Source organism: Bos mutus, chromosome 1 (assembly GCF_027580195.1).
Source record: "Bos mutus isolate GX-2022 chromosome 1, NWIPB_WYAK_1.1, whole genome shotgun sequence".
Classification (NCBI taxonomy): Eukaryota; Metazoa; Chordata; class Mammalia; order Artiodactyla; family Bovidae; genus Bos; species Bos mutus.
Genome location: NC_091617.1, coordinates 33,189,537 through 33,215,444, shown reverse-complemented (window position 1 = coordinate 33,215,444; position 25,908 = coordinate 33,189,537). Strand labels below are relative to the sequence as shown.

Genomic DNA, 25,908 nt, shown 5'->3' with positions numbered 1-25,908 from the left:
CAGGACATCTTCCCAACCCAGTGATTGAACCCAGGTCTCCCGCACTGCAGGCAGATTCTTTACTGTCTGAACCAACACAAATAGTCATATGATAAAACATGTTACAGAGATGGGCGGGCAGTGGGTCCGGGTCTGCAGGCTGGCCCTATGGGTGGTAGGCTATGGGTTGGGCCCTGTTCCCGGGTCTTGTGAGCTGGAGTTCCTGCTCTGCACAGCCACGCCCTCAAACCGGACTGAGCGCACCCTCTAGGCAGCCCTGAGGCATGGAGCTGGAAGGTCAGCCCAGCCAACTCGCCCATTTCACAGATTTGGAAATTCATCCTTAGGGATAGGATTTAACTTGTATCTCTAAGATACTTCAAGATAGAGACCAAATGGGACAGATGGACCAGCCTTTCCACTTCATCCCTCCAGTTTGTTCATTCAACAAGTATTTATTAAGTACTTCCATGATCCAGGAGGCCTGGGTTCGATTCCTGGATTGGGAAGATTCCCTGGAGGAGAGCATGGCAACCCACTCCAGTATTCTTGCCTGGAGAATCCCTATGGACAGAGGAGCTTGGCGGGTTACAGTCCTTGTGGTTGAAAGAGTCGGACATGACTGAGCAACTAAGCACAGCACAGGGCAGGCAGGAAACCCTGGACACCTCTGCTACTGTGGCCAGGCCCACAGGGCCATGTGGATAGCTTTGTGCACATTGGTCAGGCTCCATTCAGTGGTCTGTCCACACAGACAATTCCAGAGACCCTGCTTGAGCTTGGAGCTGCCTCCCTATTTCCCACAGCTGGTGACTGGCCCAGTAGGCCTCAGCCTTAGGTCTTTACCCCTAAGCTGCCCACTTGTGGGGCAAGGAGGGACAGGAACCATGCTGGCCCCTCACATTGCTATGTTTTCCTAGGAGCCATGCAGGGCCAGAGGAGCCTGCGGCTGGGCCCTGCCCGCCTCTGCCTGCGCCTGTGTCTGCTCCTGGGTTACAGGTGCCACTGCCCACCTCTGCTCCATGGCCTGATGCAGCGCCAGCGCTATGGCAAGGTCTGCCTCTGCTCCCTGCTCTACAACTCCTTCGGGGGCAGTGACACCGCCATGGACGCTGCCTTTGAGCCTATCTACTGGCTGGTGGACAACATGATCCGCTGGTATGGGGTGGCGTTCGTGCTGCTGGTGATTGTGCTGACCAGCTCCATTGTGGCCATCGCCTACATGTGTGTCCTGCCTCTCATCCTCCAAACCTACTCCATGGCCTGGCTCTGCTGGCATTTCTTCTATAGTCACTGGAATCTGATTCTCATCTTCCATTCTGTCTTCCATTTCTACTAGGCTATCACCACCCGACCTGGATACCCACCCCAGGGAAGGAATGATAGGACAACAGTCTCTATCTTTAAGAAGTGCATTAACCCCATGCCAGCCCGAACACACCACTGCAACATCTACAATAGCTATGGAAGCTGGGACCTTTTCCAGGAGGCTTATGCTGCCATCGAGACTTGCCACCAGACCCACCACCCATTTTCTCCTTCCAAGAAAGAGTGACTCACAAGAGTCTTGTCTACCTCTGGTTCCTGTGCAGTTCTGTGGCACTTGCCCTGGGTGCCCTAACTGTATGGCAGGCTGTGCTCATCAATCAAGGTGAGACTAACATCGAAAGGCACATCAACAAGAAGGAGCATCGGTGGCTGCAGGCCAAGAGCAGAGTTTTTAGGAATCATTACAACTATGGCTGCTTGGACAACTGGAAGGTATTCCTGGGTGTGGACACAGGAAGGCACTGACTTACTCAGGTGTTGTTACCTTCCAGTCATTTGTCCCACGGGAACAGAATGAGCTGGGATCCCCTGCCCTGGGTGACTGCTCACTCAGCCTCTGTGATGGCAGTGTGAGCATGTGAGCTGGAGTGTGTCAGCCACAACTTGAGTACCACCATGCTTCCTGTGTTGCCTCAAGGGCCTCCAAGGATAGCTTCTTGGGATCCTTGAGCCAAAAGAGCCAGTGGGCCTGCCCCAGGGTACCATGCGGGGACAGCTCAAGGACCGGTATCCTGGCCATTGCAGAAGCAAGGCACGATGTGGAGAAATCCTAGGACTGATGTCCCTTTACTCAGGCAAACAGAAGTTCCAGCCCCAGACTAGAGATCAGGCAGCTAGCAACCTTGCCAGGTTGACCCCGATCTCCTCCAGGTTACAGCACTGGGGTTGGCCACTACCTCTTCTACTTGCGGTCTGAGGAAACAGCTGAATGGTAGAGATGAGATTCTGGCTTCTCAACAGGGCAAAGATACCAGGCCTACTGCTGAGGTTACTGCCACTTCTTATGTGCTGCCGAAGGGAGCAAAAATAAAGGTATTTGATTTTATTAAAAAAAAAAAATGTTACATAAGGAAGGATCACGCATAGTGTTGTGAATTTCATATATAAAATATGTATATCTTGTATATTTCAATGAAACTCTTCTATTAGTAGTTTTCTTCTACAAAGAGTAAAAATTCTAGAAATAAAATGAATGATTCTGGTTTGGCTTTTAAAATATGTTCATAAAATACGAAGATAAAGTTTCAAGACCACTTCTATAAATAAATATGATCTATCCACATCTAATTAATATACATTAATAATTGCTGGCACCTCTTGTATTGCTTGCTTGGCATTTTGTAGATATTTTCTAATTTAATCCTCCTAATGACCTTGTGATTTAGGTTTTACTACTCTAATTCATCATATGAAGCAATTGAATCCACAGGTTCTAGTGGATCTGTTATTCCAAGTCAAGTGTCACTGCCCGAGTGAAATGATAGGCCTGAACTTCTAGAAGTTCTCTCACTTGAATGCAAGTATTTGCTTGAAGACTTGATTTTTGGAAAGAAGACAGGAAAAGAAATTATAATAAAAAGTAATTATCCCCAATTTTCTCACCACATAGAAGCAAAGTAAAATTAGCCCGGGGTGACACTGATTCTGTTTCACCTATTGTTAACTCACTACTCTGTTTCTCAGTCTCTAAATTATTCTTATCTCAAAGAAAAATGTGTGTGGCAGGGGAGGTCAATTAAACCTTTGAAAGTAGCTCAGGTATGTGCCAGGGACTGTGCTTGGAATATCATAAACACATAACACAAGAAAACGTTGGGGGTAGTAGGAGGAGTTAGGGAGAAGAGAGGTGGGAATTGTAAAAGATGAGAAAATTGGCCTAAAGGCATTTCAAGTTGAGTTGTCTTAACTCCAAAACATATACTTGGAAATGAGAATTTGTTCCTTCCATTTAATTAAGTCAAGGAGTTTCTTTTCTATGAAATATCTTTGCCTAGTTCAAATTTGCTTAATTTAGTGTTAGTTACTTAGATGGTAAACTTCAAGAAAGCATAGGATTTTTTTTTTTAATTAACTTTCTGGCCCTACAGACCCTTATTTTAAAACAAATAATGAACAAAACTAATTTTGATTATTATTAATTTATAGCCACATCCCTTCATTAAACATTAGCAGAATAAATACATTCATTTCTGAGTTAAACTCTGGTGTCCTAAACAAACACTAAAATGTATTAAATATTTTTTACATTATCTGCCTAGTTAATATATTTTGTCATTAAATTTAACTTAAATACATTAATATGTAGGTATATTAAACATATTCAATGATTGCTTATAAATTTAATGAAAAAATAGATTAAAAGTCATTGCTTAGAGTAATTCTTCAAAAATTGCAAAGATATCACAAAAGATGAGGTGTTACTTTTAAAGAAGATCAACTAAAATATTATCAATGAAACAAATTCCCTGTAAGAACAGCTTACAATGGCAGTTTAGGATTAAATTGTCCTCATTATGAAGGATTTGCAGTAGGAAGCTGAGTTATTTCTAGACTGAGTACAATAGGGATGCAGCAGGACATGAACCTTAAGCAGCAGCCAAAATGACTGTGGATAACAGTTAACTTTGTTGCAGTAATTTACAACTATAGGACCAATATTTCAAGTATGGCATTGAATTATATTTATCATACTTCTTGCTTCTGAAAAAAATCTAAGTAAATGAGAGCTTAAAACTGTAGTACACTATTATATATGGGTTTACAACTCTTTCCCCCATTATACATTTTTAAATAATACTTAAAAAACAACAACAACTATCATTTCCTTACCTCCCCTACCTTAAAGTGATTCTCATTATATTTTTGGCTCATTTCTTCTTAGATGTCAAGAAAAATTCAAAAGAGGGGTAGATTAATGACCTACATTATTAGCTTAATACATATTTGTAAAATAAGTGAATGAACAAACTGGTACTAGAACTTTTAGGATAATAATTTTAAATGGATATATTATTTTCAAAATGAAATTTGAGCTTCAAATCTGTAACTATTTTAATATTTAAAATACTTGGCTCAGCAAAGCATCTGCCTGCAATGCAGGATATGCAGGTTCAATCCCTGGGTTGGGAAAATCCCTTGGAAGAGGTCATGGCAACCTACTCCAGTATTCTTCCTTGAAGAATCACATGGATGGAAGAGCCTGGCAGACTACAGTCCATAGGGTCACAAAGAGTCAGACATGACTGAAGTGACTGAGTACACATGCATGCTGTTATTTTCAAGATGAAATCTGAGCTACAAACCTGTGAATATTTTAATATTTAAAATACTTATTCCTGTAACATCAATATAACATGTTATCACAACTTTTTTTCCAAGAGAAAAAAAAAAAAATCAAGTTAGAGTTAGTAAGCCAAAAATAGTGAAGAACCCTGTATATGCTCATAGAAAGAGGAACCATCTCTTTGTTGCTGCTGTTTTTCATTCATTTATTTTGCTATTGGAGTATAATTGCTTTACAATATTGTATTAGTTTCTACTGTACAACAAAGTGAATCAGCTATATGTATACATATATCCTACCCCTCTTGAACCTCCCTCCTACCCCCGCATACCACCCCTCTAGGTCATCACAGAGCACTGAGCTCCTGCTATACACCGCAGCTCCCCACTAGCTAGCCATTTTACACATGGTAGTGTATATATGTCAGTGCTACTCTCTCAATTCTTCCCATCCTCCCCTTTTCCCACTGTGTCCACAAGTCCTTTCTCTACATACTTCCCTGCAAATAGGTTCATCAGCAATCCCACTACTGAGCATATACCCTGAGAAAACCATAGTTCAAAAAGATACATGTACCCCAGTGTTCACTGCAGCACTGTTTACATAAGCTAGGACATGGAAGCACACTGAATGCCCATCAACCAATGAATGGATGAAGTTCTTGACATACATACAATTGGAATATTACTCAACCATATAAAAGGAACGAAATTGGATCATTTGTAGTGATGTGGATGAACTTACAGTTTGTCACACAGAGTGAAGTAAGTCAGAAAAAGAAAAACAAATATTATATATTGATGCATCTCTTTTCATTTTTTAACATGTTTTTTCCCTTTACCTGGCTGTCTATGTAAGATGACTTAGCACCTATGTAAACTTTGGAGAGAGTTCAACAATTTTTAGTTTAAAAAAATAAGGGAGAAAAAAAATACATTCTTACATAAAAATCATCTTTGTTCTCCCCAAAATGATTTTTATTATTTTACATAAATGAATTTTATTTTATTTTATTTTTTAACTTTACAATATTGTATTGGTTTTGCCATATATCAACATGAATCCACCACAGGTATACACGTATTCCCCATCCTTAACCCTCCTCCCTCCTCCCTCCCCATACCATCCCTCTGAGTCGTTCCAGTGCACCAGCCCCAAGCATCCAGTATTGTGCATCGAACCTTGACTGGTGACTCGTTTCATATATGATGTAAAAGAATGAAACTAGAACACTTTCTAACACCATACACAAAAATAAACTCAAAATGGATTAAAGATCTAAACGTAAGACCAGAAACCATAAAAGTCCTAGAGGCATAAATGAATTTTTAAATGCCACATAGATTTCCTTTTACCTAGAATCAGTAAGACTCATCCTTCTTGAGGGAAAATCCTTTCCATTTGGAAAATTTGTGATAATATTAAGGTTTTAATAGTACTGAATAAAACTAATTAGAGATAAATTCATAGAAATAGGACCAATGATATATGTGAAACAATATAAGTAAGTTATGATAAAATTGTAAGAGACTATTGATAAAAAGAAACACAAAAGAGAGAATATAAAAGTTGCACTAAAAGTGAAATGATAGACCAACACATTAATTTCAGATTTTTTGACACTAATGGAAGACAGAGATTGAATGGAAAGGGAAAATAGGCATCAACCTAAATTTGCTTACATAGCAAAACTATATATTAATAATGAGTAAAATAGTGCTATATCTAACAAACAACAGTTAGTGTTATCCACAAATAATTTTCCCCTATAGAAATATTTAAAGTATATATTTCAAGAAGGAAAAAATATTATTCCAGAAGAATGGTCTAAGATGTATGAGACAGCAAAAGAGACACTGATGTATAGAACAGTCTTATGGACTCTGTGGGAGAGGGAGAGGGTGGGAAGATTTGGGAGAATGACATTGAAACATGTAAAATATCATGTAAGAAACGAGTTGCCAGTCCAGGTTCGATACAGGATACTGGATGCTTGGGGCTAGTGCACTGGGACAACCCAGAGGGATGGTATGGGGAGGGAGGAGGGAGGAGGGTTCAGGATGGGGAACACATGTATACCTGTGGCGGATTCATTTTGATATTTGGCAAAACTAATACAATGATGTAAAGTTTAAAAATAAAATAAAATTAAAAAAAAAAAGTGGTTTGGGTAAAATGAAATAAAAGTGTCATGTGAACATGAAGACACCATCTGAAAGCCAAGGAGAGAGGTTAGAACAGATCTTTCCTTTAAGAGCTCCCAAAACGAAAGAGCTATTTACAACCCTAATGACACTTTGATTGTGGATATCTTGCTTTCAAAACCATGTGCTAAGTCACTTCAGTCATGTCGACTTTTTGCAGCCCTATGGACCACAGCCTGCCAGACTCCTCTGTCCATGGGATTCTCCAGGCATGAATATTGGAGTGGTTTGCTGTGCCCTCCTCCTGTGGATCTTCCTGACCCAGGGATCCAACCCATGTCTCTTATATCGCCTGCATTAGAACATGGGTTCTTTATCACTAGCGCCAAAACTGTGAGACAACAAATTTTTGTTATTTAAACCAGCCAGATATTTTAAATTTTTTAAAATCTAAATAAAAGTTATCTGTATAATAATAACATCAAATGTATTGGATTACAAAACAGAAAGTAAAATCATGAACAGAATAATCTATAAAAACAGATTAGAGTTGAAAAAGTGAAAGAGTCCCAAGGTAAAAGAAACATTTTCAATTGTTATATAAAATTAGAGGGATAAAGTTCTTAAAAAGTGGGGCAATGATTAAACACTAAGTAAGTTGAAGAAATAAGTCAAAATATATCAGTTATCAAAGGACTAAACTTGTTGGTTAAACAAAAGTATGGAAAACCCAAATGGAAAATCAAATAACATCCCACAGTATGCTATTTACAAATAACATACATAAAACATAAACAGCCTCAAATTTTCAAATATATATAAATAGGAAAGTGAGAGTCACTACACAATGTTCAATTAATTAGGGTTATATAGCAATTGTGAGAGAAGGCAATGGCACCCCACTCCACTACTCTTGCCTGGAAAATCCCATGGACGGAGGAGCCTGGTGGGCTGCAGTCCATGGGGTCGTTGAGAGTCGGACACGACTGAGCGACTTCACTTTGACTTTTCACTTTAATGCATTGGAGAAGGAAATGGCAACCCACTCCAGTGTTCTTGCCTGGAGAATCCCAGGGATGGGGGAGCCTGGTGGGCTGCCGTCTATGGGGTCGCACAGAATTGGACACGACTGAAGCGACTTAGCAGCAGCAGCAATTGTGTTCTTGTTTACACCTAACAAAATAGAAGTCTTAGATTAAAAGTAGGGCTACATGTGCCACATATAAAATAGAGATGGCTGAAGTAGTTCCCCCTCCCACTTTTATACACTTAAACTTCCAATTTTGATATTAAATGATTTTTCTTCAAATTTCTCTAGGATCAGGATTCTTCTTTCTCATCTCTCAGTCACACTTGGATACAGTCTTCATCTTCCTGGTCCAAGAAAGTGACATTTTGGGTCTCATGCTGTAGGCTAGAAAAGGGGTAAACAGGGCAAAAGTTCTATGCCAACTATAGGGAACAACTGCCAAACATTCAGAAAACTAAGATCATGGCATCAGGTCCCATCACCTCATGGCAGATAGATGGGGAAACAGTGGAAACAGCGGCTGACGTAATTTTTTTGGGCTCCAAAATCACTGCGGATGGTGACTGCAGCCATGAAATTAAAAGATGCTTACTCCTTGGAAGGAAAGTTATGACCAACCTAGACAGCATATTCAAAAGCAGAGACATTACTTTGCCAACAAAGGTCCGTCTAGTCAAGGCTATGGTTTTCCCAGTGGTCATATATGGATGTGAGAGTTGGACTATAAAGAAAGCTGAGCACCGAAGAATTGATGCTTTTGAACTGTATTGTTGGATAAGACTCTTGAGAGTCCCTTGGATTTCAAGGAGGTCCAACCAGTCCATCCAAAAGGAGATCAGTCCTGGGTGTTCATTGGAAGGACTGATGTTGAAGCTGAAACTCCAATACTTTGGCCACCTGATGTGAACAGCTGACTCATTTGGAAAGACCCTGATTCTGGGAAAGATTGAGGGCAGGAGGAGAAGTGGATGACAGAGGATGAGATGGTTGGATGGCATCACCGACTCAATGGACATGAGTTTGGATAAACTCTGGGAACTGGTGACAGACAGGGAAGCCTGGCGTGCTGCGGTTCATGGGGTCGCAAAGAGTCAGACATGACTGAGTGACTGAACTGAACTGAATTATAATGAGATATTTCAACATTCATTTCTTAAAATCTGAGAAGTAAGACGACAAAAATATGTTTACTTTTATAAATAAATATATATTTAAATATTTGAACAAAAGAACTACCAAACTAAGTTAAAAGACATATATATCACACTGAAACCAACAATTGAGGAATATTATTAAGAGCATAGAGCATATCTACACAAATTGGCCACCTACGAAGATTTAAACAAGCTACCAAGAAAATTTTAAAAAGTCAGTGTCAATAGAATCTTAAATAAAATGCAAATAAACATAATGATAAATTTATTAAATATTATAAATGCATATACTTATAAGTAAATCTCTTTTAAATATCTACCATGACAAAAAGGATCATTATAGAAATGGAAATAGTAAGAAATGAGTGTATGTATATATAAAACTTCCTTGGTGGCTCAGACAGTAAAGAATCTGCCTACAATGAAGGAGACTTGGATTTGATCCCTGGGGTCAGGAGGATCCCCTGGAGAAGGAAATGGCAACCCATTCCAGTATTCTTGCCTGGAGAATCCCAATGAACACAGGAACCTGGCGGGCTATATTGGATGAGGTCGCCGAATCAGACATGACTGAGCGGCTAAGCATAATACTCAAAGTGAAAGTTTATCTGCTAGTGAGAAAAAAAAAAAAGTGCACATTCTTAGAAAATCTGTATAACCAATCTTAAATTAGGAAGAAATGAACTTCAAACACTCCTTAAACAAATAAGTAAGCTAATTGAATCAGTTTTTTCAAATGTTCCAAAAAGCAAATTCCAGGACAAATATGTTTTATGAGTAGTTTCTTTGAAATTCTAAGAAGAGACAATTAAAATGAAGAAATACTTTCCAACATATTCTGTGAGGTTGTATATCTTCATTATCAATTTTAGATATGAAGATGATGGAAGGGTAAAGTATAGGGTACTTCTTTTTATAAATATAGATGTAAAACTCCTAAACAAAATATTAGTTAACTTAATCTAGCAGTGCATATGTCGATGCTATAGCATAACTATGGTTGATTTATCCAGAATTGCAAGGGTGGTGTATCACTAAAAATCTGTAAATGTGATTACAAATGGGTAATTCAATAAATACAGGCATATCATTATTAATTCAAATTTTATCCATGAAAAGAACTATTAGTAAGCTAGAATCATCTTTAATTTAATAAAAAATAAGCCACAGGAAAATAATTTTTAATATTGAAAGCTTAAAAGTGTTCTATTTAAAATCATAGGCAACATAAGGATAACAACACAATTTTTTATCTTTGTATTGAAAAACATTCCCAATGCAATAAGATAAGAAAAAAATAACTTTATAAAGATTAGAAGGAAAGAAATGAATTGGTATTATTCAAATATGATATAATTGTGTAGAAGCTACAAAAATATTCATAAAAATATTAAAATTGAAAGAGGTATTAAGAAAGTTGCTGAGTGTAGCATTAATGCAAAAATATTTATTGTATTTTTTAAAAACTAAAATATTGATAGAACACATTCAAACAGAATATTGATACATCAGATATCATTTGCAATGGTGATCTCTGTTAATCTCTGTCAATGTCATCTCTGTCAATCTAAAATACAGAAAGATATTTTCACAGAAAATTACAAAGTTCATTATGCGGCGTAAACAGAAAACACACATTTTTCTCAATACGGATCTATTTAAATTGTTATAATATTTTTATCAGAATTTTTGTAAAATCTGTATGGAATTACAAGGCCCAAGAGTAACTGAAAAGTTCCTGAAAAAGAAGAGTGAGTTTGGATGATCTTTATCAAATACCAGGGTTTATTAGAAAACTAATATATTTAAGTTAATGTGGTCCTGAAACAGGAATAGACAAACTAGATTTAACACATCCATTAATTGGAGAACATGAAATATATGACAGAAGACACATGGCAGTCATTAATAAATAATTGAGGAAAGAAGAGACTAGTTAATTAATGGTTCTGGGACAATTAGTTATTCATATATTAAAAAAAATGAAATTAGCTCATGAGATCTATAACAGTCAACTTCAAATAAAGACTTAAGGAAAACAAAAACTTCAAAACCTTTAAAAGAAAAAATAATTTTTTATTGACTTTGGCATACAAATGCTATTCAAACTGAAGAAGAATTTATTTAGAACATGAACCAAACAAGAAAAGCAAATGAAAGATCCTCATTACTAATTAGGAATATGCAAAATTAAGAACTAAAGTAAGAAACTTTTTTATTCATAAGACTAGCGATGTCTGACAATACCAAAAATGCTGGGAATATAGAACATAGGGAACTGTGTATATTTTCTAGTGGAAAATCCTGATGCAATTATATTGGAAGCAAATTTGGCATGATCTTATAAAATGATGTGTGCAAATACTAAAAACCAGATACTCCACTTCTAGACTAAACTTTTGCAAATATGCCATAGAAAACACATATAAGAATATTCAAAATAACATTATATCAACAAAAATGTAAATTGCCCCAAAATATAGGAAAATATATAAATAAATCAATGTATTTATATTGAAATAATATTATATAACAATGGCAACAAATTTATAAAACTCCATAGGCGTAACATGGATAAAATTTAGAAATACAATGTTGAATGGTAAATGAAAATATCAAAAACTTTTTAAAGTATTAAAACACTTTTAAAAATCTCAAAGTAAATAAAATTAATGTACCTTATATAAGAATTCATGCATATAATAATTACATACCTATAGCATATGAGCAAAATTCCAAATTTTAAAAAAATTCAAAAGATTAATTCTCAATACAGTGAGAATTAATTCTTACTGATTTATTCTCACTACAGTGACAATGGAATGGGGAAGAGTAAGGTAGCAGTAATGTTTGTGGTTTCAATGATATCTGTTTTATTCTACTTTTAATGTACAAATTTGTTACATGCATTTTTATGGATCAAATAATACATGATTGTTCTTATATTTCAAAAAGCAAAACAAAACCTGGTATCAATTATAGCTGCTTTTTTTTTAATCACAGAGATCTATTACTGAGCTATATTCAGAAAACAATGGTTAGGAAAATGATATTATATTGTGCCATTAGTAACAGGTGACAGTTCATTTATTTTGTAAGAATTATAGATTTATTTAAGATTAATAGAATGCACACACAAATGGAGAGAAAGAGAAACAGCAAGACAGTTTGAGACTGCTTTTCAGTTAAATTTCAGCTTCAAATTATAATCTCCACATTAATATCCTATGTCACTTGGTCAAAGTTGCTGATTCTGACTACTGAGTTAGAAGCAAAAAGAATGCTCCTTCCCAAACAAAAGTTCCCCAAGTCTGAGCAAAATGTCCAAATCATCTATTTCACATTGATGTGCTTTTTAAAACTTTTCAAATCAAGGTCACTTCTTTGTTCCACATTTAAAGAGCTGATGAAATATATTCTAATAGATTCATATCATAAATCTCTAGTGTCTAAGTAGACCTGAAGAAACATCTATCTGTCCTGATCAGTATCTCCAGAGGCTATTATATTCCCATTAAAAAAAAAATTGTCATCTGTGTAGAGCCCATCTCAGTCTCTAGCTTGTCAGTTCAAGAACATTAGAATGCCTATTTAGTTATGCTCATTAAGATGTATATCTTTTATGCCTCGTGATAACTATTAATATTCAAAAAACATAGGGAAAAGCATAAGGCAAGTGCTTAAACTAGAGAATACAACTCTTCCAAACATTTGGAGCTTCCCAACTACTACTGGACCCTATTTCCATCTGGCAACTCAGGGTTATATCACACCATAATGCCATTTTGAGACTCAAGTAAGCAGCGTCAATCTAACTGCTATTTGCAGGATGACTTTGTAGTCCTAGAGGATTGCACGATACGGATGATTGCTCCTTAGAGGAATAACTGTTGACAGGGCTGGTGAAACAACTCACGAATGATGAACTGAGAAAGTGCCCAACTGTTCATGCAGACCTGTAAAAGTGCCACAGCACAACCTTAGGAAGGATTACAGCAATTTTCCCATGTCCTATTATTTGTCTCTGACTGAAATTGACAGAGATGCACAGCATCACTAGACATCGTCTACGTGTACATTTCACACATCCTGATCCTTTAACATCATTGACTTTAAGAAATGTCATCAAACAGAGCTATCAAAATCTTGACGCTCTCTATTATACCTTGAACAGGGATCAATTTCCTCTGTTACAAAATTAATGACTAAAAACAACTCTAATAATGTTTAAAATGAATGAAGAACTTGCCAAGAGTTCAACACTGTATTAATACTTCTGTCTAACCTTCTATTCCCAAGGCTGATAGCATGCACAAAGACTTTGACTAGGACTTGCAACACACAATTAAAAAAAAAAATCAGTCTGACCATTTGTGTGAATTTATGTAAATATAAGCATATAATAGGCATACCTTGAGTAGCTGTAATCAAAGAAAACCTTTTACATAGTAATCTAAAAATAATATATTGTTAAAAAAGAACATAGTTCATTCTTCTGCAGGTAGTACTGTCCCTGGTAATGATAGTGACAGCATTTACAAAAGGGAGAATATGATGCAGTTGAGAAAAAGAATTAATATACACTCAAGAATGGGATCATTTACTATTTAACAGAGCATTCCCATTCTATTGATGTCTTTGACATATTACCACTATAAACTGTTCATCATATTTGCTCAAATACCATGCCGTATACCTTAGTAGTTTAAAATTCGGCAGTTAAATAACATCATCAGTATATGAGCAAACTTTTATTTCCCTCCTTGTCCTATATATTGTACCATCTGTCTCATTTACTTTTCATGTGCTGCTCATCTATTTTTTGGCCATTAATAGGTTACTTTATTCATCCATGTGTATCATTCATTAGCTACTACTTCTACGATTATTATCATTATTGTTGTTGTAAGAGCACTTAACATGATATCTGTTCTCTTAACACATTTTTAAATGCATAATATAGTATGTTAAACTATGGACACAATGTTGTATAGCAGATCTCTAGAACTCATTCATCTTGTATATTAAAACATTAATGTCTGTCAAACAGCAACTCTCCATTACTCTTCTACATCCCACTTTGCCTTCACTGTTCCCCAAATCACAGTGATGTCCTTGTATTTACCATGTTCTTTGTTCTTTTTCTCCATTTTATCTACTCTGCTTCTTAGAAAATATATGGATTTTTATTTTATTTTTACTCCCAAATTCCAGATAAAAGAATTTCAATTCTATACGTGGATAGTCAAAAAATAAAATAAAATCATTATCTAGTAAAATGATTTTATTTTATGCCCATTAGAAAAACACTTCACAGTATCAATATTTTAGGAGTTCCGTTCAGTTCAGTTCAGTCGCTCAGTTGTGTCTGACTCTTAGTGACCCATGAATCACAGCAGGCCAGGCCTCCCTGTCCATCACCAACTCCCGGAGTTTACTCAAACTCTTGTCCATTGAGTCGGTGATGCCATTCAGCCATCTCATCCTCTGTCGTCCCCTTCTCCTCCTGCCCCCAATCCCTCCCACCATCAGAGTCTTTTCCAACGAAGTCAACTCTTCTCATGAGGTGGCCAAAGTACTGGAGTTTCAGCGTTAGCATCATTCCTTCCAAAGGATACCCAGGGCTGATCTCCTTTAGAATGGACTGGTTGGATCTCTTTGCAGTCCAAGGGACTCTCAAGAGTCTTCTCCAACACCACAGTTCAAAAGCATCAATTCTTCGACGCTCAGCTTTCTTCATAGTCCAACTCTCGCATCCATACATGACCACTAGGAAAACCATAGCCTTGACTAGAGGACCTTTGTTGGCAATGTAATATCTCTGCTTTTTAATATGCCATCTAGGTTGGTCATAACTTTTCTTCCAAGGAGTACCTCTCTGCTAAAGAAGAATTAATTTATTATGCTATCTAATACCTTTCTTGTAATCCAGGCCATCAAATTAGGTTCTATATCTAAATTAAGTTTCTGCTTGTTGTTCTTATTGATTTTAGTGTCATCTTAATCCCTCCTGTTATTTAAATCTTTTAAACAAAATGAAACAATGATGTTTAATAACCAGCAAAACCCTAAGAAAATATAGCATTTGGATGAAGAAGACCTAGTCTCCAGCAGGATGAGATAACAGAATAAGAATGGCCACAGATGCATCTCAATGGGAAAAATTTTAATGTTCTTTTATTTTGTTTTGATTCTTTTTAATTAAAAATTAGTATTTTATTATTTGCTATACCTTGTGGCATGTAGGAATCTTAGTTCCCTGACCAGGGATACTTGTGTTCCCCACTATGGAAATGTGGAACTCTAACCACTGGACCACCAAGTGAAAATGAAAATCGCTCAGTCGTGTCCAACTCTTTATGACCCCATGAACTATACAGTCCATGGAATTCTCCAGACCAGAATACTGGAGTCGGCAGCCTTTCCCTTCTCTGGACCACCAGGGAAGTCTCTTTTGTTTTGGTTCTTAACCAAAATTTCAAATGACAGTGAAGGCTAATTCTGTATTATTGATTTGTTGATGATGGTTTTACTAAATATAATTCATTAAAATTCATCCTAAAGTTGTTTTTCAGCAGGTTCTATGTGAGAATGAATATTCAGTTATATTTATGTAAGTGCATTTGAAACATTTTAAAAAGCATATAGCTTAAAAGTATGGAACATTCAAGAACTTAATACAGAAATTTTTACTCATTTTCAAAAAGAAACATAATTCTTATTACTACATAACCCCTTGGGTAAAAAATTAAAATGTATTACAAATACCCTTCTGTTCCAATTTGAGAGAAAGATTGAATCAAACACATTTGAAAATAAAAGACCTTAGTCAAGATAGACATTCTTTCTTTTAAACTATTTCTTAAAACACAACCTAGGTGATTACATTTAAGAAATTTCTTCTTTTTCTTGATATAGTATTTTGACATACTCTTCTAAGAAAATAGGGTATTCAGATGAAGTTTCTTATTTGGAACACGGTTTATGATGAAAATATAGGTCCACACATATTTACATATATGGATTATGTTCTAACAGCTCCACTTAGAAATCCATGTTCATCAATGTGAGTGAAAGTGTTAGTCACTCAATCATGTTTGACTCTTTGTGACCCCATGAACTGTAGCCTGCCAGGTTCCTCTACCCATGAAATTTTCCAGGCAAGAATACTGGAGTGGGTTGCCATTTCCTTCTCCAGAGCATCTTCCTGATCCAGAAATTGAACAGTGGTCTCCTGAATTGCAGGCAGATTCTTTATCATTTGAGCCACCAAGGGAACTGTTTTATATTATTAAATATAAAACATTTACTGTTCAAGCCACCAGGGAAGCTGTATTATATTATAAAATTATTAAACATATATTTCTCAATCAACTATAATTTAATGATATATTTATTTATTACTAGTGACAGGACAGACTTTGCTTAATCATGCTCAAGTATTCAATTGGTAAATTCAGTATACTGCACATTTATTAGAACAATGCATTTAACCATAAATACTTTTCTCTGTAACTTTCTATGTTTGGGATTACTGTATATGCTTCCAGCAAACATAGAGGGACAAACATCTTGCAGTATTCTTGTGTCTGTTGTAATAACAATAATCTTTAAAATATTCAACTAAATACATTTATTATGTGTGTTATAATTTAGCACATGATAAGTTTTCTATAATTATTAGATACACATAATTGAAATAAAACTGACAGTAATAAAAAAACTGTGATCCTTGTTTTGCTTGTGAAAATTTAGTTGGTCATGATAGCACTAATTGGAGAAGGCAATGGCACCCCACTCCAGTACTCTCGCCTGGAAAATCCCATGGACGGAGGAGCCTGGTAGGCTGCAATCCATGCTAAGGGTCGGACACGACTGAGCAACTTCACTTTCACTTTTCACTTTCACGCATTGGAGAAGGAAATGGCAACCCACTCCAGTGTTCTTGCCTGGAGAATCCCAGGGACGGGGGAGCCTGGTGGGCTGCCGTCTATGGGGTCGCACAGAGTTGGACATGACTGAAGTGACTTAGCAGATAGCACTAATTCATTATGACTATAAACTATTTATCTGCAAAATTAAAATTAAGTAGATGAAACACTTTTATTGTTGAATGTAGGAAATACATTCCTGTAACACTGTCAAAAGTATATTTACAAGGCCTGAATTTTGGAGCCAGAGAGGCATTTTTTTAAACTTTGCATCTGCTACTTACATATACTACAATTTTAAGTCAAAGTGGGAATTTCAAGACCTTGAAATCAGTCAAAGTATGTAGTGTAGATTAATATGAAATTATATGAAAAAAATCTACATAAAGGACCAAGAAAGTAACTGGTCAACCGTGATATAACCACAAATATTTACAAAAACCCTTCCTTTTTTTTGTCCTAACTGCAAGTATTCAGTGATCTAGATAGATATTTTTCCTTATTCTTAAATATTGCGATAAATATTCATAACATAAAATTTACCAATTTAACCATTTCTAAGTGTACAGTCAGGCGGCATTAAGTATATTCACATTGTTGTGCAACAATCATCACTACTAATTTGCATAATTTTATCATCCCAAACTGAAACTGTACTCATTAAACGACTCCCTATTCTTCTGCCTCTTGTATGGTTTCCAACACTAGTCTATGTCTCTATGGTGGTGATGGTTTAGACGCTAATTTTATTTGACTCTTTGCAACCCCATGGACTGTAGTCTGCCAGGCCCCTCTGTCCATGAGATTTCACAGGCAAGAGAGTGGGCTGCCATTTTCTTCTCCAGGAGATCCTCTCAACCAATGGGCCCAATCTGCATCTCCTGCATTGCAGGAGCATTCTTTACTACTAAGCCTCCAGGGAAGACTCTATATCTCTATGGGTTGTTTTATTAACCACATATAAGTAGACAGAATGACCTCTGTTCATTTCCAAGGCAAATCATTCAATATCACAGTACTCCAAGTCTATGCCCCAACCACTAATGCCAAAAAAACTGAAGTTGAATGGTTCTGTGAAGATGCACAAGACTTTCTAGAACTAACACCAAAAAAAGATGTCCTTTTCGTCATAGGGGCCTAAAATGAAAAAATAGGAAGTCAAGAGATACCTGGAGTAACAGGCAAGTTTGACCTTGGAGTACAAAATGAAGCAGGACAAAGAGAGTTTTAGACCAACAGAGTTTTTCCAAGAGAACACACTGGTCAGACCAAATACCCTCTTCCAACAACACAAGAAAAGATTCTACACATGGACAACATCAGATGGTCAATATTGCAATCAGATTGATTATATTCTTTGCAGCTGAAGATGGAAAAGCTCTATGTAGTCAGCAAAAACAAGACTGGGAGCTGACTGTGGCTCAGATCATGAACACCATACTGCCAAATTCAGACTTAAATTGAAGAAAGTAGGGAAAACCACTAGGCCATTCATGTAAGATCTAAATCAAAGCCCTTACAAGTATACATTAGAAGTGGCAAATAGACTCAAGGGATTAGATTTGATAGAATGCCTGAAGAACTATGGACAGTGTTTTGTAGCATTGTACAGGAGCCAGCAATAACAAAAAACATCCCCAAGAAAAAGAAATACAAAAAGGCAAAATGGTTGTCTGAGGAGGTGTTACAAATAGCTGAGAAAAGAAGAGAAGCAAAAGGCAAAAGAGAAAAGGAAAGATATATCCATCTGAATCCAGAGTTCCCAAGAAGAGCAAGGAGAGACAAGAAAGCCTTCCTCAGTGAGCAATGAAAAGAACTAGAGGAAAACAACAGAATGGGAAAGACTAGAGAGCTCTTCAAGAAAATCAGAGATACCAAGCGAACATTTCATGCAAAGATGCGCACAATAAAGGACAGAGACATCATGGACCTAACAGAAACATAAGATATTAAGAAGAGGTGGCGAGAATACACAGATGAACTGTACAAAAAAGACCTTAGTGACCCAGATAACCATGATGGTGTGATCACTCACCTAGAGCCAGATATCTTAAGAGTGTAAAGTCAAGTGGGCCTTTGAAAGCATCACTATGAACAATGCTAGTGGAGGTGATGGAATTCCAGCTGAGCTATCTCAAATCCTAAAAGATACTGCTATGAGAGTGCTGCACTCAATATGTCAGCAAATTTGGAAAACTCAGCAGTGGCCACAGGATTGGAAAACCTCAATTTTCATTCCAATCCCAAAGAAAGGCAATGCTAAAGAATGTTCAAACTACCACACAATTGCACTCATTTCACATGCTAGCAAAGTAATGCTCAACATACTCCAAGCTAGGCTTCAAAACAGTATATGAACCAAGAACTTTCAGATGTACAGGCTGGATTTAGAAAAGGCAGAGGACCCAGAAATGAAATTGCCAACATCAGTTGGATCATAGAAAAAGCAAGAGAATTTCAGAAAAACATCTACTTCTGCTTCATTGACTACACTAAAGCCTTTAATTGCATGAATCACAACAAACTGTGGAAAATTCCTAAGGAAATGGGAATACCAGACTGCCTGATCTGCCTCCTGAGAAATCTATGCAGGTCAGGAAGCAACAGTTAGAACCAAACATGGAACAACGGACTGGTTTCAAATTGCTAAAACAGTATGTCAAGGCTGTATATTGTCACCCTGCTTATTTAACCTAACAGAGTTTATCATGTGAGATACGGGCTGGATGAAGCACAAGTTGGAATCAAGATTGCCAGGAGAAATATCAATAACCTCAGATATGCAGATGACACCACCCTTATGGTAGAAAGTGGAGAGTCAGAAAGAGTATCTTGATGAAAGTGAAAGATAAGAGTGAAAAAGCTATCTGAAAATTCAACATTCAAAAAATGAAGATCGTGGCATCCGCTCCCGTTACTTTATGGCAAATAATGGGGAAACAATGGAAACAGTGACAGACTTTATTTTCTTGGTTTACAAATTACTGAAGATGGTGACTGCAGCCATGAAATTAAAAGACTCTTACTCCTAGGAAGAAAAGCTATAAAAACCTAGACAGCCTACTAAAAACAGAGACATTACTTTGCTGACAAATATCCGTATAGTCAAAGCTTTGGTTTTTCCAGGAGTCATGTATGGATATGAGAATTGGACCATAAAGAATGCTGAACACTGAAGAGTTGATGCTTTTGAACTGTGGTGTTGGACAAGACTCTTTATAGAGTCCCTTGGACTGCATGAAGATCAAAACAGTCAATTCAGAAGGAAACCAATCCTGAATATTCATTGAAAGGGCTGATGCTGAAGTTGAAGCTCCAATATTTTGGCCAGCTGCTGGAAAGTGCTAACTCATTAGAAAAGATCCTGATGCTGGGAAAATTGAAGACAGGAGGAGAAGGAGACAATAGAGGATGAGATGATTGGATGGCATCACTGACTAGATGGACATGAGTTTGAGCAAACTCTGGGAGATGGTGAAGGACAGGGATGCCTGGCGTGCTGCAATCCATGGGGTTGCAAAGAATTGGACATGATTGAGTGACTAAACAACAATTGCAACATACAAGTAGAATCATACAACATCCATTCTCTTATCTCTGGCCTATTTCAGTCAGCATAATGTTTTAAAGTTTCATCTGTGTAGTAGCATATATCAAAATTTCATTCTTCACAAAGGCTGAATTATATTCTATTGTATGTATATTCCACATTTTGTTTATCCAATCAACCTTCGGTGAACATTGGGGTTAGTCTCACCTATTCAATATTGTGGGAAATACTGCTATGAATATGATGTGCAAATATCTGTTTGACAATTGCATTCAACTCTTTGAATCTCTTTAGTGTTTATACCTATACTTGGAATTGCTAGGTCCTATGGTCATTCCATTTAATTTTTTTGAAGAAAAGATCATTTTCCATAGGACTTTCATCACTTTAAATTCCCACCAGCAATGTATAAGGGTACCAATTGCCTCAGGTCTTTTCATACAGTATTATTTCCCAGGATTTGTTTTGATAATAGCCATTATAATGAATATGAAGTGGCCTCTCATTTAGGTTGAGATTTGCATTTTGCTAGTGATTAGTGATATTGATTAGTAATGTTCCTCTTTTCTTGTGTATATTGGTTATTGTAAATCTTTGAAGAAATGTCTGCTCAAGTCTTTTGCCCATTTTTTAATGCTTCCTATTCCTTTTGTTTGAGTTTTAGAAGTTTTATTTTTTAATATTTTCTGGATATTAATCCTTTGTTAGATATATTATTTGGAAATATTTTCTCCAGATATGTGGGTTGCCTTTTCATTCCAATGTCCTTTGATACAAGTTTTTCATTTTTTAAAGTTCATTTATTTTTTCTTTCGATGCCTATGCTTTTAATGTCACATTCAATAAATCACTACCAAATCTAATGAATCTTTCACCCTATGTTTTCTTTTAATGTTTAGCTCTTTTGTTTTAGGGCCTCCCAGATGGAACAAGTGGTAAAGAATTATCCTGCCAATGTAGGAGACACAAGAGACACGAGTTTGATCCCTAGATCAGGAAGATTCCCTGGAGAAAGAAATGGCAACCTACTCCGGTATTTCTTGCCTGGAAAATTCCATGGGCAGAGGAGGCTGGTGGGCGCAAGGGGTTTCAAGCAGTCAGACACACCTGAGTGTACAGATGCTAGATACTTATGATTTCGCTTTTATGTTTAGGTCTTTGACCTGTTTGGGGTTAATTTTATATATGACGTGAGATAAGAATTCATAACTATTCTTTTCCATAGGGGTATCCAGTTTTCCCAGGACCATTTGTTGAAAAACTGACCTTTCCCCGTTGAATGGTATTGATACTTTGTTGGACATATTTGATCATATATATGTAAGTTTACTTTTTCAGTTCTCTTTTCTATCCCATTGTCTATATGTCTTCCTTTATGCCAATTCCACAATCTTTTTTGAGTACAGCAGATTCTAAGTAAGTCTTACGATCAGATCATGTGAGTCCTTCAACTTTGTTCTTTTTCAGGATTATTTTGTCTATTTGCAGTCCTTCAAGGCATGGAATTCAGGATTTTTTTTTTTTATTTCCTCAAAAAAATATTATTTGAACTTTGAAAGGGATTTCATTGAATCTGTAGGTTGCTTCTGATGGTATTTACATCTTAACCATATCATTTGTTCCACAGACATAATATTAACATTTTAACAATGTTATGTCAGTCCATAAACAGATGTCTTCCCATTTGTTTATGACTAGTTTCTTTCAGCAGCATTTTGTAGTTTCAGTGTACCAGTAGAACTCCCTTGGCTAAGTTATCCCTAAGTGTTTTATTCTTTTTGAAGCTTTTGTAAATGGATTGTTTTCTCAATTTCCTTTTTGAATTGTTCACTGTTAGTGTATTAAAACATTCCTTATTTTCTGAATGGAATTTTTATTCTGAAATGCTGCTGAATTTATTTATTCACTGAAACTTTTGTGTGTGTGTGTAATTGTTAGCACTTTCTACATGCAATTTCATGTTGTCTGCAGAGAAAACTGTACTTTCTCCTTTCTTTGGTGTTCTGAATTACTTAACTCCTCCCTTCCTCCATTGCCTAATCACTCTGGCTGGAACTTCCAAAACTATATTGTATAGAAGTGGTAAAAGCCATTATATCTTATCTTATATCTTAACTCATCACTTACCAACTATGTGTCTTTAAAGTCATATAACTCTGACTGTTTTCAAATAGGAATAACTGTGTCCACTACATTTGATAATTTTACATATTTAATGACAGTTTATTCCATAACTTTCAGCATAATCTCTAACAAATAGAGGATGTACCCCAAAATTAGTTAGAGTTCATTCTTCTCATTTTCTTTATATCTTAAAGGAATTAAATAGGGATTAAAACCACCTTTAAATTAAAAAAAGAAATAAGATATGTGGTAATTTTATCTTTTTCATTTTATTTCAATAGTCTATTTTCATATATATATAATAAGTAATTCTATAAATAATTATACATTGAAATGTAAAGGGTAGTATTTTAAATATTTAGTTGATTTTTACCCTTTAACATATTTCTTCAGACACAAAAACATATGCATTTTTAAGGTTGAATGTTCTTGACTAACTAAATATATAAATTAATACATATTTATAGCTAAATATGTAAATTAACACATATTACATACATATTTAATAGCTAAATATGTAAATTAATACATATTTTCCTTTACATGACCAAAAATGAGCAGTTAAAATATTCCCACAATGTTCACTTGGAAACACACAACTATATAAATTCAGTGAAATTTTACATCATTACACTCATGTCTTCATTTGTTTCTAACTCAGGATAAATCCAGAATGCTGAAGAGTAAGTTAATTTTAGCTATTTGGTTGTTTAATCTAATTTTCAATTGGGTTTAAACTCAAATCTTACATAGGACAGTTTGTGAAAGCACTTTCTTCTTCAAAGGAAAAAGGAGTAAAGGTGTATTTAATGAACATACAGAATATAATCATGTTGTTTAACTGAGAGACTGAAAGAAAATACACTGCATCTTTATAAGTAAAGGATAAGTTTGTTAAATACAAAGTGTTGATATTAACTTGAAAAAATGATAGAAATAGAGGTTACCTTAAGAGGCTCAAATTGGTCTTTTAGATAAATTTAATATTTTTAAATGCTAGTGACAATAATGAAGGCATTACAAGGGACAGCTGAAATGTAATTCAAGACAGTGAATAGAATTTACTGTCACACACATGCTGATACTATGCAGGGCAATACCTTAGCTGCTATTTTATTTTCTTTCTGTGTTTTTGACATACTCCTATAAACTTTTTCTCAAAATAGGAGATATTCTGATACCTCCTGGTCATAAAAACAAATGCAACCCAGCTATGAGACTAATTATATTTTAAGATCATACAAGCATCTATTCTTGTGAATAGAATAAAGCTCCATCATTAAAATATTGTCTTCACAAATGAAACCCATTGCTTGTGGAAGGTGCTTTTAGGAAAAGGGAAAGAATAAACTTAACATCTTGAGTAACAGGATATCAGCCTTATTGTATATCTGTTAATTACTTGTTATAAGAATTGAAGTGAAGTGTTAGTTGCTCAGTAGTGTTTGACTCTTTGTGACCCCATCGACTGTAGCCTGCCAGGCTCCTCTGTCCATGGAATTCTCCAGGCAAGAGTACTGGAGTGGGTTGCCATGCCCTTCTTCAGGGGATCTTTCTAACCCAGAGATCAAATCCGGGTCTCCCGCATTGCAGGCAGATTCTTTACTGCCTGAGCCACCAGGGAAGTATACTTGATATAAGCATATATCTGATATAAATGGTTATTATATCTTCTATAAAAATGATATATCAATTTTATTTATATATATATCATAAAATAATGGTTCAGGTCTGCAAAATTAAGAATATTAAATAGAAAGGTTATGAACAATTTTGATAATGTAATTCTGAAGCTGCTGCTGCTGGTAAGTCACATCAGTTGTGTCCAACTCTGTGCGACCCCATAGACGGCAGCCCACCAGGCTCCCTTCCCTGGTATTCTCCAGGCAAGAATACTGGAGTGGGTTGCCATTTCCTTCTCCAGTGCATGAAAATGAAATGTGAAAGTTAAGTCGCTCAGTCGTGTCTGACTCTTCGCAACCCCATGGACTGTAGCCTACCAGGCTCCGCCATCCATCGGATTTCCCAGGCTACTGCTAAGTCGCTTCAGTCGTGTCCGACTCTGTGCAACCCCAGAGATGGCAGCCCACCAGGCTCCTCTGTCCCTGGGATTCCCCAGGCAAGAATACTGGAGTGGGGTGCCATTGCCTTCTCCAGGCTAGTCACCCTTAATTACCCTTACAATATCCTTACACATATTTGCAAATTTTACAGATCATATATATTTCTTCTATTTACCTATAGTCTGATTTCCACCTTTGACTAGATTTTCATTTCCCACTTTCTGTTTAGTAGCTGCTTTAGATGACTTTTTCCTATTTTGCTTGACGCATTTTAGACATCTGTGGAAACTCTCATATTCTATTCATTAAACATGTATCTATTTATGTTCAAAAACTTATTTGATTCATATATTAGACAAGCAGTATTCTATAGACAGCATGCTCTCTCTCTCTCTCTGTCTCTCTCTCTATATATATATAATAAAACAAAAGCTAAAATAATGCTTTGCTCTCCATAATTTTTCCTCTTAAAAAGCTCTCAGAATAAACTTATAATAAGAGAAATAAAATATTTATCCTCAATAAACTTAGCAGTGTGTGGCACCAGATTCCTCTTTTAGAATTTAACAATCTAGTTAATAAAATCTTGACCATGGCTTCTAATTACATATTTCTAATATTTTAGTAAATATATTTACTGAATATAAAAATTAATGTAGTAAACATATGCTTTTCTATTATTGTACAATCAGATTTCTTTAGTTTTAATTTTTTTCCCCAGGAACATAGAAAATTCTAATGGTATTGGTTCATCTTGGTAGGTACTAGGACTATTCTTAGATTATATCTAAAGCAGAATTCTCATAAATGGGCCATAATTTATATGCAAAAGTGTTTATATACATTTTATTGCCCTCATTGGAATGTACTACCTCACTGTGTTTCATTAGTTCCTATTTGTCCTTTGAATTTTACCTGAAATGTCTCTTCTTATACAATGTTTCCTCTAATATTCCCCTAGCTGTAACTATCTTTTGTCATAGTTAGAAGGTGATCATTGGTTGCAGGAATTGTGTCTTATTTCTTTGCCCCAATGCTTAGCTTAGTACATGGTAGATAGTAGACAAAAAAGTTGAAGAGTGAAGTAATTGTTCAAATCTCATACATTTTCCTTTTTCCTGCCTTTGATTTATTTACATATTTATTAATTTACTGAGCTCAATGCTAAAGCTGATTCAAAATATTACCCAAACATATTTCTTGCTACTTATAAATTATAAAAGGATATTAAAAGGAAAAGAAGGAGGAAGATGATGGATTTCCTTAATTTTTGTTACAGTCAACATTATGCTGATTCTTAGCACAGAAATAGAAAATTTGC

The 25,908-nt window shown here is 35.9% G+C and overlaps 1 pseudogene; it reads left to right on the top strand.

Annotated features, from left to right (window-relative positions):
• The first annotated feature begins 904 nt into the window (after positions 1-904).
• LOC102278056 (palmitoyltransferase ZDHHC16-like) lies at positions 905-1,881 on the top strand (annotated as a pseudogene).
• The last annotated feature ends 24,027 nt before the right edge of the window (positions 1,882-25,908 follow it).